Source organism: Schistocerca serialis, chromosome 2 (assembly GCF_023864345.2).
Source record: "Schistocerca serialis cubense isolate TAMUIC-IGC-003099 chromosome 2, iqSchSeri2.2, whole genome shotgun sequence".
NCBI classification, from domain to species: Eukaryota; Metazoa; Arthropoda; class Insecta; order Orthoptera; family Acrididae; genus Schistocerca; species Schistocerca serialis.
In genome coordinates this window covers 190035734-190048639 of record NC_064639.1, presented here as the reverse complement: position 1 = coordinate 190048639, position 12906 = coordinate 190035734, and positions in this window count along the sequence as shown.

Genomic DNA, 12906 nt, shown 5'->3' with positions numbered 1-12906 from the left:
GGCATGGCCTCTTGATAGAAATATTACCTGGTACACCATATGTGTTGCTGCACCAGTGCCCTCAAGGAGGCACCTCTAATAACCTCCAGGCATGAGAGCCTTAAGAGGCCACACGATGCACACCCATAGCCCAACTCTCTGTGGCATCTGTATCTATATGGTATACGTACATCGTTGGTCTGAGCCTCACAAAGTCCACAGTCTGTGATCCTTTCACCTCGTCTTTCGTCAGAAAAATAACCACCTTGTTTTGAGCTGTTATACCAAAAGTATTATCAGCCGCATAACCAGGCATGTTGATTGTACCTAATAACGTCATATAAATTGCAGCCTTTCACCCACTAGATGAAACTTTCTGTATCCATATAAAGTGAAATGAGATCGTTAAAATTTGGTTTTGCAAACTCGTAGTAAAAGAATTACATATGGCGCTTGGAGATGACCAGAACACACATATCTATAGAAAGGCTCTATGAACTGCGCTGAAACCTTGAATGTCTCTACAGTGACTAGTCTCTCTGTGAAGGTAGTGACCCATTTGAAATTTAATCTGGCAATGTAATCTCTTGCAGCATAACGCCCATCCCACCAGTAAAAAATTAAATTTCGCGGTACTCTCAAAAATTTTCCACAATATTTCCACAAACTCTATTATTCATTAACTTAAAATAATCTTCTTCAAAGCCACATATCGCGAGAGCCCTCTGTTTGGTGTTTGTATCAAAGTACTCCTTTAACCAGCAGTGCTGCTTGAATGAGATTCTGCAGGCGATACTAAAATGTTCCATCCCTAATCTGAGAGGGATGTTTCTGTAGGCAGAATATAACGATGTTTGTTCCCCAGTATTGTCAACAGCTCTGGGATGTATACACACATTTTGATGGCCTTAAACCGTAATTTTCACCCCTGGTTGGTGTAGAAAGCAAGCATTGAAATCACTGCTACAAAAAGTAGTTTTAAAAATAACCAAAGTACATTCCAGTTTGCTTGGCCCTAAAGTATAAAACCAGATAAGTTCTGTCTTTTTGCACGTCCCTGAGATAAATCGATGTGTGCTTCATAATAAAATCTACTGCTAGAACTTAACAAGAGAGAAGCCACATAAGCACATCGAACTTGTAATACAACTATCAATAAAAAGAGCCAAGAGAAGACCATACTATATTCACCGGCACATGCCTCTGTGGGACTAGGCATCAAGAATATTTGGAGTCCTGCTCGAAACTACAGAAAAGATTTTGAAAATCCTGTAGCACGGTGGAGAATACATTGGTCCTAATCTTAACAAGCAGTAGAAACGGAATTCGACCCACTGCAGAGAAAAGGACGAATTCAACACGACGACAGAGAAGAATTCGGAGTTCAGCCTGCACTACGAGATGACTGGAATATACAATTAACATAAAACAGATAGGACTAAAACAATAAACACGTAATTGGTAATTATTGTTTATTTGAAGTCACTATTATATGTAGAATCAAGAACAATCAGTGAAGTGTAATTGTTTAATTGTGTGTATTGTAAATTTTATTGTAACTAATCTGTGATTCTGTTTTGTTCCCCGCTCCTCTCTTGTATTAATTTATGACTTCAACATAACTTCACTCAGAGAATAATCAGTGAAGGTTTATCTGAATACTGAAGTACTGGTGGTGAAATATCTCACGAATACGATATTACCTATTTGAAAATTTTCTTTTTGCATAGTATTTTCATCTTGATTATTAGTAGTGCACTAATTTAGACTAGTAATTAATTCAAGGCAAGATATTTTGTAGTTAGTGCGAAGTATGTCAGAACAATGTGAATTTCCTCAGTTAGGTGTGTGTTAACGATAGGGAATAGATTTGTTGAGAGAATTTCTTGGGATTTTTGGTGATAGAACATTATAATTACCAGGAAGGTATCTAAGGCTATCATGTTCATATGGCAATGGTCAGGACCAGAAGAGAAAGGATGGATTCCGACAGACTTATAAATCTCCGATCACGAGAAAATTTAGGACCAGAAGAGGAAGGATGGATGCCGACAGACTTATAAATCCCCGATAACGAGAAAATTTAGCAGATTTTGACGATAATAAAACAGAAAGAATACATATACCAGCAGCTAACAGGGTGATCATCGAACGCAGGTCCCTTTGCCTCGATTATTAAATATTGTGAACCTAATTCGGAAACAGTTTTACCCGATAAGGTTGAGGAACACACAGAATCAGTTCCAAAATCAGGCGAAGTACCTGTCTGGCAGATGACTTCTGATACTTTTACGACTCTTCTAACGAGATTAGACGAAAAACAGGAAGAAAGGGATAAGTGGTACCCTCTAAGTTAGCGGAGAAAGATAAAGAAAGGGATATTGAGACAGGAAGAAAAGGGCAGAGGAAGGGAAGCAGGACGAGTTAGAAAACTCGCGAAAGGGGATAAAAAGATCTTTGACGACTTACATCAGGAACGTAACGGGTTGGACGTACGAAAAGTTTACCAGCCTTAGTTGCTTAGTTAAAATTAGACGTAGAACGTGTCCAAAACACACAAATTAGATTGAAAAAACTGTCGAGTCAATGGCTAATAAGCTGTCGCATCTTGAAATAGAAACCAAGAAGAACGTAGATGAATATCTCGTGAAACAAAGTCGAAAGCAGGAAGATGAGATATCAAAATGGATCGAGAAAAAAACTGTTGAAATTAATACTAAAGTAAATTCCGAAATTCCTTCTGCTATACAGTCAGCTTTTAAAGATTCAGACAAGGATTCACAAGCCATGAACGAAGACTTCAAAGCCGATTTTCGGCAAATTAAAGACAAAGTAGTGCTTGAACTTCGTAAATGGCCGGACGAAATTCGAAACGTTGAATCACGCGAAAGCGACGTCTCAGTAACACCAACCAGCAGGGGATTTTCCAACTAAGACGAAACTGAGCGAAAATTAATCTCGTCATTACAGATACGGCATTGAACATATTATGCTGATACCGTATTGGGAAAGCATAGATGAGTCAAAAGGCTGCTGTTCGTCTCTGTCATTATTATAACCTGAATAGAGCTTTATTAAAAATCGAAATTCCAGACTTGTTCTTCAGGAAAGAATACCCCCACATCCGACTGTATTCATAAAAAAATTTTGTCAATAGCTGATCCCTTGATTTCATTCAAGAGGACCTCAAACAAATGAATGGAAATCAGAATACGGCAATCAAAATTTTGGTGGGAATTCTAGGGAAAATAACCACAACAATAACAATGGACATAACCCGATTCGGAACAATAATAATTATAACCGAAATAGAAATGTCCATGGAAATGGAAGTGGGAACGGAAATGGTAACTTTGCTTATCTGCCATCTCCACCCATTAATTTTAATGAGACCTTCCAGTCCATTCAGCAGCGATATTAACATTTTCTATCCCCAACTTACGACAATGCTGGAGATTTCTATAGTGCTGAATGTAACGCTGTTTGTTCTCCAGTATTATCAATAACTCTGGGATGGAACAATTTCGTGGGATAAGGCACTCCGGACACAGAAGCATGTCACTGTTCAAAGCATGCAAACAGGTGGAATATTCGAGTTCTATTTCCATGAAACACCGCTCACAAGCATCCCGAGACGCATCACGGATCTTTTCCTTCAAACTGAGATTTCCTCCTCAGGTAGACATCGGAAAACTCCAGATGGTAGACTTTGTTGTATGGTGTACCTACAGAGGTTGTTCACATTAAGGTAAAGAATGTAAATTAAATCGTCAGATGGCCTGTACTCGTCCTTGTTCACTCGTGGCTTAATCGCCTCGGTATACCTGTGCACACACTGACCAAATCACTCACGAATCTCGTGGTAGAAGAAGGCTAGAGTGCCACCATCCATCAACAGTTCGTAGCTGACAAATCTCTCCCTTAACACCACATCTATGAAAGCCCTTGGATGGTGAAGCAGAAGGCAGGATCCAAAACCACACATCAAAAAAAGTTTTCCACCACCTCAGTTCCGAAAGTTACGGAACCTGTACAGAAAATTGGAATAGAGATCAACATAAACATCATTTCTGCCCTTTTTATTGCTCATGAAAACCACACGTTGCATGTTGTACCACCATACAGTGAGACCTTCAGAGATGATAGTCCAGATTGCTGTACACACTAGTACCTCTAATACCCAGTATCACGTCCTCTTGCATTGATGCATGCCTGTATTCGTCGTGACATACTGTCCACAAGCTCGTCAAGGCACAATTGGTCCAGATTGCCCACTCCTCAGCAGCGATTCGGCGTAGATCCCTCAGAGTGGTTGGTGCGTCACATCGTCCATAAACAGTCATTTTCAATCTATCCCAGGCATGTTCGAAGGGTTCATGTCTGGAGAACATGCTGGCCACTCTAGTTGAGCAATTTCGTTATCCTGAAGGAAGTCATTCACAAGATGTGCACGATGGGGGCGCGAATTGTCGTCCATGAAGACAAACGCCTCGTCAATACGCTGCCGATATGGTTGCAGTGGAGGATGGCATTCACGTATTGTACAGCCGTTATGGCGCATTCCATGACCACCTGCAATGTACGTCCGCCCCACATAATGCCTCCCCAAAACAGCAGGAAACCTCCACCTTGATGCAATCGCTGGACAGTGTGTCTAAGGCGTTCAGCCTGAACGGGTTGCCTCCAGTCACGTCTCCGACGGTTATCTGGTTGAAGGCATATGTGACACTCATTGGTGAAGAGAACGTGATGCCAATCATGAGCGGTCCACTTCCCAAGTTGTTGGGCTCATCTGTAGGCGCTGCATGGTGTCGTGGTTGCAAAGATGGACCTTGCCATGGACGTCGGGAGTGAATCTGGTCATCATGCAGCCTGTTGCACACAGTTCGAATCGTAATAAAACGTCCTGTGGCTGTACGAAAAGCATTATTCAACGTGGTAGCGTTACTGTCAGGGATCCTCTGAGCCATAATCCGTAGGTAGCTGTCATCCACTGTAGTAGTAACCCTTGGGCGGCCTAAACGAGGCATGTCATTGACAGTTCCTGTCTCTCTGTATCTTCTCCACGTCCGAGTAACATCGCTTTTGTTCACTTCAAGATGCCTGGACACTTACCTTGTTGAGAGCCCTTCCTGGCACAAAGTAATAATGCGGACGAGATCAAACCGCGGCATTGACCGTCTAGGCACGTTTGAACAACAGACAACACGAGCCATGTACCTCCTTCCTGGTAGAATTCAGTTTTTTCCCAGTCAGTGAATATCGTAATATGCTGGTAATGGAAGAATTTGCCCCTGTCACAGCTCGGGATATATTTAAAAAAGGAAGTGGAGGACAAGGAGTAAGTTATGGTGCCACCCTATTGCTAACACCAGACTGGAATTAGGTGTATTTGTTTGTCTACTCCATGCAAACAAGACATTCCAAAGCAAACATTTGTCTTCACTGCAGGTCAGCAGGAAGCATCTCTTGAACATGGGTTATTTTGTATGGACAGCAATGCAGGATGTTTAGTAGGATTTAAATCTCCGTCTCACAGGCATGTCCAAATTTCAGGCACTTCTCCATACACTGAACGCTTGCACACCACCACTCGACCCCTCTTGCAATGCTGTGACCACATCCTCAGTAGACATTGGATCAACTGCTACTTTCTTCCCTCTCTCACATTGCTTTTCAAAAGAACCTGTATTCTCCCATTTTGTAATCATTTTCCCCAGACCCTTAGGGCCTTTTTAGGTGGGAGACTGCGAGAACGCTGTAGCGAATCAGTCATGACAACTCTGGGGCAGCTTACTGTCGCAAATCCATCAGTTCATGCGACCCTCACCTCACGCTGCAGTTGTCTCCCAGCCAGTAATTCTCGTAACATGCTGGAAATAGAAGAATTTGCCGCTGTCACAGCTCTGGATATATCAAAAAAAGGACAAGGAGAAAGTTATGGTGGCATCCTATTGCTAACACCAGACTGGAATTAGGTGTGTTTGTTTGTCTACTCCATGCAAACAAGACATACCAAAGCAAACATTTGTCTTCAAGGCAGGTCAGCAGGAAGCAACTCTTGAACATGGGTGATTTTGTATGGACAGCAATGCAGGATGTTTAGTAGGATTTAATTCTCCGTCTCACAGACATGTCCAACATTCAGGCACTTCTCCATGCACTGAATGCTTGCACACCACCATTCGACCCCTCCTGCAATGCTGTGGCCACATCCTCAGTAGACATTGAATCAACTGCTACTTTCTTCCCTCTGTCACATTGCACTTCAAAAGAACCTGTATTTTCGCATTTTGTAATCATTTTCCGCAGACCCTTAGGGCCTTTTTAGATGGGAGACTGCGAGAACGCTGTAGCGAATCAGTCATGACAACTCTGGGGCAGCTTACTGTCGCAAATCCATCAGTTCATGCGACCCTCACCTCACGCTGCAGTTGTTTCCCAGCCAGTAATTCTCGTAACATGCTGGAAATAGAAGAATTTGCCGCTGTCACAGCTCTGGATATATCAAAAAAAGGAAAAGGAGGACAAGGAGAAAGTTATGGTGGCATCCTATTGCTAACACCAGACTGGAATTAGGTGTGTTTGTTTGTCTACCCCATGCAAACAAAACATACCAAAGCAAACATTTGTCTTCAAGGCAGGTCAGCAGCAAGCAACTCTTGAACATGGGTGATTTTGTATGGACAGCAATGCAGGATGTTTAGTAGGATTTAATTCCCCGTCTCACAGACATGTCCAACATTCAGGCACTTCTCCATGCACTGAATGCTTGCACACCACCATTCGACCCCTCCTGCAATGCTGTGGCCACATCCTCAGTAGACATTGAATCAACTGCTACTTTCTTCCCTCTGTCACATTGCACTTCAAAAGAACCTGTATTTTCGCATTTTGTAATCATTTTCCGCAGACCCTTAGGGCCTTTTTAGATGGGAGACTGCGAGAACGCTGTAGCGAATCAGTCATGACAACTCTGGGGCAGTTTACTGTAGCAAATCCAGCAGTTCTGCGACCCTTACCTCACGTTGCAGTTGTTTCCCAGTCAATGATTCTCCTACATATGGAAGAATTTGCCGCTGTCACAGCTCTGGATGTTTTAAAAACATGAAGAGGAGGACAAGGAGAAAGTTATGGTGCCACCCTATTGCTAACGCCAGACTGGAATTAGGTATATTTGTTTGTCTACTCCATGCAAACAAGACATTCCAAAGCAAACATTTGTCTTCACAGCAGGTCAGCAGGAAGCAACTCATGAACATGGGTGATTTTGTATGGACAGCAATGCAGGATGTTTAGTAGGATTTAAATCTCCGTCTCACAGGCATGTCCAAAGTTCAGGCACTTCTCCATGCACTGAATGCTAGCACACCATCACTCGACCCCTCCTGCAATGCTGTGGCCACATCTTCAATAGACATTGAATCAACTGCTACTTTCTTCCCTCTCTCACATTGCTGTTCAAAAGAACCTGTATTTTCCCATTTTGTAATCATTTTCCCCAGACCCTTAGGGCCTTTTTAGATGGGAGACTGCGAGAATGCTGTAGCGAGTCAGTTTTGGCAACTCTGGGGCAGCTCACTGTAGCTAATCCAGCAGTTCATGCGCCCCCCACCTCACACCACAGTTGTTTCCCAATCAGTGATGCTCGTAACATGCTGGAAATGGAAGAATTTGCCGCTGTCACAGCTCTGGATACATTAAAAAATGGAAGAGGAGGACAGGGAGAAAGTTATGGTGCCACGCTATTGCTAACACCAGATTGGAATTAGGTGTATTTGTTTGTATACATGACACTCTTCATAAAGATCCACAATTTCTTTTTGGTTTCTGTTGCATGTTAGTATGATCCTTTGACCTACTATTTGCTATTTTGAAACACATTTCAATGTGCAAGACACCAGCATGAGAAAATGCACTTCTCTTGAGGAGAGTGTTGACTCTAAAGTAAGAAGAAAATAAAATAATGCACTGAAGTGTAAAAACGTTTATTGTTACTTCTTTTCTCCACATTGAGACAAAATACAACTTTATTTATTGTATGTAATCTGCAATGTGCTGAAAAATCTATTCATACCAGTGATGTGACACAGCTGGTCTATGAGACAGAAGGACAAACAGATTGACTGTCCCATGATGTTTGTTTCTGGGACTTTGTTAATTGAGGAATGTGATGATAGTGGTTTTGTAGTTCCTCAGTCTAGTGTGCTGATTGTGGGTAATGTGCCTTTTAGTGTGGTACTGCTGGAACAAACACAATTTGAGCTGAGTTGTGTATTGTGGAGTTTTTTGTGAAACTTGATTGGGAAGAAATGGTGTTGGTGAGTGGTGTGGATGTTTGTACTGAGCAAGTACGCTTGTTAGTTCTCATTTGGCTTGCAATTTCATATCTGTAGGGATATGTCTTAAGTCATTCAGTTAAAATAGTAAAAACAGTCTGTCCTCATCTGAAGAATGCTCGTCTGAACGCTCTCATCGCTCAGTACTATTGTGTAGAACAAACTGAGCTCGCAGGTAGAACATCAAAACGCTTATCGATACCAGACTGCTTTCCATTTGTACTGCTAGGATTCCATTTCTGCCGTGGGTCCCTGTTCATTGGCAGCTTTGTCGTTCATGTCACTGATCCTCTTCACATTCCCCTGCATCTTGTGACAAATCTTCACCATCAGAAATGTTTGATGCTGTTCTGGAACGAAAAGCATTAATTCATATTGCACAACGAAATACACAATCAAAAAAATTTTGCATCACCACAGTTCCCAGAAATCCAGAGGACATTGTATCACAGACACAGTCCCTTCGACTGTTCAGAGATGTCACTAAACCCACCCAAAGATGTAAACAACCATGCATGAGCAATGCCTATTAGACGGAGGGTTCCAGTCATTCCACCAGGAAGGAGGTACATGGCTCGTGTTGTCTGTAGTTCAACCATGCCTAGACAGTCAGTACCGTGGTTCGATCGCGTCCGCATTGTTACATTGTGCCAGGAAGGGCTCTCAACAAGGGAAGTGTCCTGATTTAGGTTTTCCGTGATTTCCCTAAATCACTCCAGGCAAATGCCGGGATGGTTCCTTTGAAAGGGCACGGCCGACTTCCTTCTCCGTCCTTCCCTAACCTGATGAGACCGATGACCTCGCTGTTTGGTCCCTTCCCCCAAACCAACCAACCAACCTACCCTTATCCAATGAGACCGATGACCTCGCTGTCTGGTCTCTTTCCCCAACAACCCAACTCCAACCCAACAGGTGCAACAGGTTCAGTGAACCAAAGCGATGATGTTCGGACATGGAGAAGATACAGAGAAACAGGAACCGATGATGACATGCCTCGTTCAGGCCGCCCAAGGGCTACTACTACAGTGGATGACAGCTACCTATGGACTATGACTCGGAGGAACCCTGCCAGTAACGCTACCATGTTGAATAATGCTTTTCGTGCAGCCACAGGACGTTTTGTTATGACTCAAACTGTGCGCAGTAGGCTGCATGATGCGCAACTTCACTCCCAACGTCCATGGCGAGGTCTATCTTTGCAACCATGACACCACGCCGCACGGTACAGATGGGCCCAACAACATGCCGAATGGACCGCCCAGGATTGGCATCATATTCTCTTCACCAGTGGGTGTCGCATATGCCTTCAACCAGACAATCGTCGGAGACGTGTTTGGAGGCAACCCGGTCAGCCTGAACGCCTTAGACACACTGTCCAACGAGTGCAATAAGGTGGAGGGTCCCTGCTGTTTTGGCGTGGCATTATGTGGTGTCGATGTACGCTGCTGATGGTCATGGAAGGCGCCGTAACGTCTGTACGATATGTGAGTGCCATCCTTCGACTAATAGTACAACCATATCGGCAGCATATTGGCGAGGCATTTGTCTTCATGGACGACAATTCGCGCCCCCATCGTGCACATCTTGTGAATGACTTCCTTCAGAATAACGGCATTGCTCGACTAGAGTGGCTAGCATTTTCTCCAAACATGATCTCTATCGAACATGCCTGGGATAGATTGAAAAGGGCTGTTTATGGACGACGTGACCCACCAACCACTCTGAGGGGTCTACGCCGTATCGCCGTTAAGGAGTGGGACAGTCTGGACCAACAGTGGCTTAATGAACTTGTGGATAGTACGTCACGTCGGATACAGGCATGCATCAATGCAAGAGGACGTGCTACTGGGTATTAGAGGGACCAGTCTGTACAGCAATCTGGACCACCATCTCTGAAGGTCTCGCTGTATGGTGGCACAACATGCAATGTGTGGTTTTCATGAGCAATAAAAAGGGCAGAAATGATGTTTATGTTGATCCATACACGTTTCGGAACTCTTGGAACCTTGTTGATGCATAACTTCTTTTGATATGTATATTTGCTCAAATTATTTGTCTGTTATTTCCACAACGCTGTTGCACATTACTAACACGAATTTTACATAAGGAAAAAAACTTCCACACTTGCAAAGAAAAAAAGCAGCAACATTACTTCCTGTTTGTTTTAAAAATTGATAGGATATCAGCATACATATATTTCGCTCTTCCATCTCCAACAGAATCTGATTTCGAATTTCAGGTATTATGAAAAATCTCTCACCAAAATATGTCTTACATTTTTCCATTTCTTTTGTTGCTCATTTTCTGAAATTCAGTATAGTTAAAATATTAACAGAACAAAATCCTTAAATGTATTTCAATTTTAAAATTAGTATTTATATCTTTACAGGTATCTTGGATCAGAATGTACCATAAAAAAATTATGCTACAGCTTCAGATTTGGAATTACAACAATATCTGAAATAATAAACTACGTGTGCACCAAGATTTGGGGTCACTTGAGAGACTTCATAATGCTGACACCAAGTAGCGAAATATGGAAAGAAATTGCAAATGGTTTTTTTTCCAGCACCTGATTTTCCAAGCTGTATTGGAGCAACAGACGGGGAAACAGGTGGAAGTCATTCAACTCAAAGAGAGTGGCTTTTACAATTATAAAGGCTACTTTTCTATTGTTTTCCTCGCCGTCTGTGATTCTAATGATAGTTTTTTGGCCGCAGACATTGGTGGATATGGAAAAAGCTCTGATGCTTTTCTATTCAAAAATTCAGCTTTTGGTAGAAAACTTGAGAAAGCGACACTGATTCTGCCAAGCCCATGCATGCTGCCTGGGAGCTGAACCAAAAATGCCGTTCGTACTTAATGTAGATGGGCATTTGCCCTGTTGTAATCGTATTGTCATATCGCTGACATAGTTGCGGTGTACCTTAGCGGGCAGCCGCGTCTGTGGTGAGTCGAGCACGGGACACGAAACTGTCATGTTGTGTAGTGTGTAGCTCTGCTTGTAAGAAGCATTGTTAGTATTCAGGTTGAACTGCTGCTACAAGTTATCCTCGGTAAAGTGATCAAATATGGAAATAATCCAGAGGAAAGTGCGTCAAGATGTAATTAAAAATGAGCAGTGCTGCTGATAACGTATTTGTGTATCCTCTCGTTGAGTGTCGCACAGTATTAATCATCCGCGCCGTGTTCGGTTTCCCAGAATGAACTGATGTGAATCAGTAGAAATTAGTTACCACAAAAGAGTGCAGTCAAGTGCCAGTGTCTTGTAGCGAGCGTGAGGACGTGCGTTCGATCATCGCGTTTCCGCAGTATCAACAATCAGCCGCGCCGCGACGGTTACGCGCACGCTCGTACAAGTGAGAACTGAGAACTGAAAAATTAGCTTTACGAGCAGTGTTATATCATTACTAGTGACAAGGAGGACTATTACCAGATATCTGTATGTGTGACGAGCGTAAGAACTTTCATTCGATCATTCGGCTTCCGCATCATCAACAATCACCCGCGTCGTGTCGGTTACGCGTACGCTCGTCCGAAAGATTTTTTTGGACTGTTAATCATCAAGATTGTTAATTGGGAGAAACATTTACGATTTACAATGTAAACAGTGCAACCTGTGGTTTCCATATCGTTCAAAATGGCTCTGAGCACTATGGGACTTAACATCTCAGGTCATCAGTCTCCTTCCATATCGTCTCAGAATATAGATGTTCATACCAGACATAGGACAATGTTGTGTTTTAACGTTGAGTGGCTCCCCTAAACCCGCTTGCATATTTCGATAGATAATTTCAGGCAAGCCAACAGCATTGTGGAGCAGAACAGTACGACCGCCGCGGGATTATCAGGTACGTGGTGTGGCTAGGGCGCACGGTCACGACAACCGAGAAGTCAGTATAAGGTGCCTCCACCCATTCGTACTCCCGGGTGTGTTACACTGTCATTTAATGTAATGCGTCCGTTTGCAGATAGAGCTTTATCATGGGAAAATAGAGTGTTCAGTTATTGGTTGCCTAGAGCAAGACGATTTACAGAGTGTACTTTCGGATATCATGTAACAAACGACGGATTTTCCACCGGCCTTTGAACTTTTCATTTGATGTTGCAGAAAACATTGTGGAAGCCAGCGTCGTACTTTGCAACTTCGTTATAGTTCGTGACGGTTATCAATTGAAAGATATACTATAGTCAGAAGGTTTCAATGATTTCAACTGTGAAATGATTATGAATTACAGATCAAGCAAGTCTGTTGAATATTTCAACAGTGACAGTAGGGAACGTGCATGGCAGCACTTGTTTGTAAAACTTAAGGTGTACCTTATGTACTGCTGAATAATCATCTAGCACAGCAGACTTGAAATTAGTACTGAAATTTTGTCACAATTTACAGAAACAAATACAACCATTTAAACTTTCGATACTTTTTTTTAATCCAGTAGAACAAAGTAAAGCCTCATATCGTGGAATGAATACTCATAGTCGTTATATAGTTAAAAATTTAAAATGCAACTCATACATAGCACTATTTTAGCTGTTATGAAATAAAACTCATATGAAACCGTCCTACCAAGAACCGATGGAAGCA